This window comes from Ostrea edulis, chromosome 8, assembly GCF_947568905.1.
Source record: "Ostrea edulis chromosome 8, xbOstEdul1.1, whole genome shotgun sequence".
Lineage (NCBI taxonomy): Eukaryota > Metazoa > Mollusca > Bivalvia > Ostreida > Ostreidae > Ostrea > Ostrea edulis.
In genome coordinates this window covers 15,126,334-15,131,170 of record NC_079171.1, presented here as the reverse complement: position 1 = coordinate 15,131,170, position 4,837 = coordinate 15,126,334, and the positions used below count along the sequence as shown (strand labels likewise).

At 35.0% G+C, this 4,837-nt stretch overlaps 1 long non-coding RNA gene across 1 annotated transcript; it reads left to right on the top strand.

Moving 5' to 3' along the window:
• The first annotated feature begins 922 nt into the window (after positions 1 to 922).
• LOC125662651 (uncharacterized) lies at positions 923 to 1,896 on the top strand. Its single transcript, XR_007365467.2, has 3 exons — positions 923 to 999; positions 1,215 to 1,305; positions 1,800 to 1,896. It is a non-coding gene; the product is annotated as an uncharacterized LOC125662651 (long non-coding RNA).
• Positions 1,897 to 4,837: the final 2,941 nt, after the last annotated feature.

Genomic DNA, 4,837 nt, shown 5'->3' with positions numbered 1-4,837 from the left:
ACCATGTAAGATCCCGCCCTAAAATGTCTGATGTCTATCTGCAGAAGAAGAAAAAACTTTTAAGAAAAAAAAAATGATAAAGATGAATATCAAAACAATTAAGCAAAATGGATTTGCAATGTTTAGAATGAGCAATTAAAGTTTTATCAGGAACAACAAAACATGTTGTTCAAGAGAGATGAGAATTGTTTCATTTCGTTTTTTCTGACATTTGCAAAACCTCCCACCCCTGTTCTGGCAAAGACAGAATAGCACAATAATTCACAAAGCACGTTAAAAAAAAAAAAAAAAGAATGAAATTACCGTAAAGACAACTCGCACATAACATGCGATCTTTACCAGATGTGTCAGATATTTCCATTTCGATAACTCGCTGCCATTAAAGCGCAAAACAATTTGTTTACATGTGGATGTGGGATAACTGCCAATCATTCCATATCCCATATGTAATTTCATCACCCGATTTGATTTATACACCAATTAATACGTCTCCAGGGAGTAAATAAACACGTGAAATTCTATCATTTTTTCTTTTCGTACATACCACATGCATACTACACGTAAATCTAGTGTAAGAGATGTATTTTAATACCATATTTTTATGTATATGTTAGAAAAAGAAAAAAAATATTTTAGCATATCTAGGATTCGAACCGGGGTTGTTGTGGTCTGGAATTACCAATCCGGTGTGGTTACCACTTGACCACTGTAGATTATATACGATAGCAAAGTTGTTACGCAATTATTATTTTTTTCATAGTCGCACTCTCAAAAATAATGCAGTCATGTATATTAAGTTTTGTGCAGATTCAGAGTAATGAAGATATTGTAACTTATATTTTGCATTATTTACATGTTTAAAATGGTATTGTTTTTGTAAGAGAAGTTTTTGAAATATGTCAAAAATTGGTCATAGAGATTATTTTTCTCGTGCGCGCCATTTGTATTATGGTCTTTAGTCAAACTGCACAATGATTTTCCTGTATTATAAAGTACATTGTAAGTATTGATTAGAAATTGAGATGCATACAGAGTGTGTAGTATTTGTGTGATATATATTTTTAAGATATATTGTGTAATATGAAATTGGATTATTTAATAGCAATGTTGTCAAACTTTGCAAGTTGGGTGAAATACCAGAGTAATGCCGATTGCTTTTCTATTATGATTTTATTCTTATTATCAAATTATTAAGATAAGGGTATTGTTTACAGATAGATCAGTCAATGCTGTGTCAGTACGCTAGTCTGTTTGTCTGTCTGTTATTTGGAGACGTTCTGACATACCAGTGTTTCCCTATCTGGGGTAGGTATAGTGGTCAGATAGTATGATATCTTGTATGCTTTATATTTTGTTTTTATTATTTATGAACCATGAACCTACATTGTAATATTTGTGCAATAGTGTGTACTAGTTGTATATTTAGTAAAGGTTCATGAAGGTGATGCATATACATATAATTGTAAATAGAGCAGCACATAAAGTACTTGCATTTATTCATGTATTAGTAAAGTAAATTGAGTATTCATAACTTATTTGATAAATAGTTCATATCATGGTATTGATGTAGAATAATAATCTGAATCTGAAAATCTTTATAATTATTTTTTTGGTAATTTATTTTCTACAACATTTGTAACTGTGTTTTGTAGATCCATCACCTTGATACGGTTGATATAGTTGATACTGAATACTTCATATCATTTAATAAAGAATAAAGTCAACAAAAAGAATCCAGTTTCTTACACTAGGATTTATATTAGTTGCAATTATAGCATTATTTTCATGTTTTCATTCAGATTCTCCTAATGTAGTCTCAAACGATCATAATTCAAGCAAAGGGCTCTCAAGATGGTTACACGAGGAATATGTTTTGGTTCCTGCTGACAAAGCTTGTAACAATTTTTGTAAAATTCATTATTACAACTATATTCTAATTAAACATGGCGTTAAGCCCACAATTCGTTATAGTACTTATACTCCAACTGACCTTTTCAAAAGATGAACATTTCACCAAATCTATGGTCGTTTTAATGATGTAGTTTGCCACTACAACATATCACTGGGACAAATGATGTTTGACGTGTTTCATACCGATTGTTAAGCCGTCCTTGACACACTGATTTTGACTACGGATAACTCCGTTTACTTGATCAAGATATAGGGTTCATGGTAGATGTGACCGGTCAACAGCGGATGCTTACTCCTAGGCACCAGATCCCACCTCTGGTAAATCATGGGGTCCGTGTTTGCCCGACTCTCCACTTTGTATTCCTTATACTATTAGGAGTTATGAGATTGATTACTGTTCGTTATCTTCGCCTTTCATTGATCAATTTTCGCTATCTTCACCTTTCATATTCCTATATAAATAAAAGTCAAATTCTGCGAAATTCAAAGCTATGATCCAGGACATCATTTCACAAAATATCTTACGATCAGACGTAAGATTGGCGTAAGTTTTTGCGGTACGATTGTGGTTATTCACAAACAAATCTTACGTTTGAAGTTACGTCGAAAAACGTCGTACGTCTACAAGCAGTCTGGGGTTATCTTAAATCACAACTCTGTTTACGTCAGCCTGCTTTCTCTTAACTGGTCCCCTATTGTGACAGCTCCCAAGACCAGTTAACGTAAACCCGGGACAGGGGACATGTTGAAAATGGATTAAAAGCAAGTAAGTGTTGATTTCCTTGTGACAGTTTTGTGCATTACTGCTAAATGTTTGAAAACAAGTTGTCTATTGCGTAAATCCAGGCACATCTGAGTCGAAACGTCGGACGAAGCATAAACCGTCACCAACTCCGGCATTTACACGTTTTCCAGAATCAAAATATGAATGCTTGCAAAGAGAAGTCGATGAAGGCTATGCCTTTCGACTTCTCTAAAGAGAATAAGACATTGGAGGCACTTATTTCACCTGAGACACGGACAGTAGACGTTGACAGAGTGAATGTGGAGGTAGGCCTAGAAGTACCGGTAATAGACCGTGTGGGCTGGGTTTCTGTGAACTGGCATAATGCACCGGGTGACATAGGTGTATGAGGAATTTGTGACTGTTGTTGAGTGTGCGGTAGTTGTTCAAGGAATGTGTATTTTTGTTTCCGGTCACATACACCTGGAGATTATCAGGGACATTACAATCTGTCATTTTTTGTACAAGAGCTTTGCAGACGCTAGTGTTCGTCAATCGAGGCGAGGTAAGTTGCAAGCTAGTTGTGTATTGATTATGACGTCAAGGGATATGTAAGATAAACGTAACGTGATATGAAAGATAGAAATATCTTACATACCTTTCTTTCATAAAATATCTGTATCTTACATACGTACCGTATATACTAGCCTATAAGTCGGTCCGCCTATAAGTCGGTTGTATTTTTTAAGGTTATTTTGTAGGAATTTGTCATTGACCCGCTTATAAGTCGGTACATTTTTGTCAGAATAGGTTGACAATTTCAAATCAATGCTCTAGTTCATTCATTCATTCATACTTTATTTCCTCCTTTAGGAGATTATGAAGAAAATACATTTACATCAATATAATTACAAATACATGTACATACAAAGAAAGAAAGAAAAGAGAAAAACACATTATGTACACAATATAAACAAAAATAGAAAAGAATAGGATATTCTTAGTTGTACACCTCAACATATGAGTACATATGGTAGCAGCTGTCCCTTTTAAAGCCAAAGCATATTTAATATAGATATATTTACTGCAGTGAGCATCTGTAGTATAGGGCTGAAGTGCTGCGCACCAATTTAAAGTTCAGCAGACGGAATGATGTGGCGTCCATCTTATTTAAAGGTGTAGATATTTGGCCACCAAGAAGAACAAGGTACCATTCAAATTCCGAGAGCCCACAGAGTTCTGCACACAGTTCGACACTGAAATTATTAGCGATGGCGTTCCACCACTGTTCTCGTATGCTGGCGGTACTTAGACACAAACAAGACGAGTGACAGAAAACATCCATGAACGAATTACCACATAAATGACAGAAATGAACAAGGCCATTTACATGCATACCTGTATATATTTTGCATATGAATTTGCAAAGTTCAATGTTACCTAATTTCCAAATTGTGGCAGGTTTTATATCTGAAAATATTTGTCTGAATAAATGGAAATCCGGACTGTTCATCCTCAATTGCCGCTGGTCTTGGTGATACAATGATACGGTATTTCTGGATATCCTTTTCCAGGATAACTTATCTGGGAAGAATCCGTTGTCAAGCCATGTACTTATATAATTGGTAAGATTGTATGTTTGCAAGGTTTGAATGATATCTGGAATAAAACCATATTGGACTTCTGAAAGGTTTTGCCAGTAAGAAAATAATCGAGTCAAGAATATTTTCTTTGGTAGAGTGTTTATGTCCATTCGACAGAGCCTTCCTAAGAACAGTAGTTTTCTTGTATCTATTTCTGCGCTGATGGGCAATACATCAAAAAGTGACTCACATATATCGGATCTGCATAATTTTGGTAAATTTAGAGATTTTTTGCACACAAAATGTTGAAAAATACAAAGGTTTTGGCGGTCTGAACAGGTCATATTATTCCAGAGTTCGCATCCATAAAGTACTGTAGGCATAACGATTGTTTTATATAAATGAGATACCGTCATTGGGTTGAGAAAATGGGATCCTATGTCAGATAGTGCAAAAAAGGATTTTCTGCCCTTTTCGCAGGCTCTTCCTATTCTTTCAGAAAGTTGGAATTTGTGATGAATCACGATACCTAGGTGGTTATAGGATTCTTCACATGGAATCGATGATTGTCCCAGATGCCAAGGAAAGTTGTTATCCATTTTACTCCTCTTACCACGGA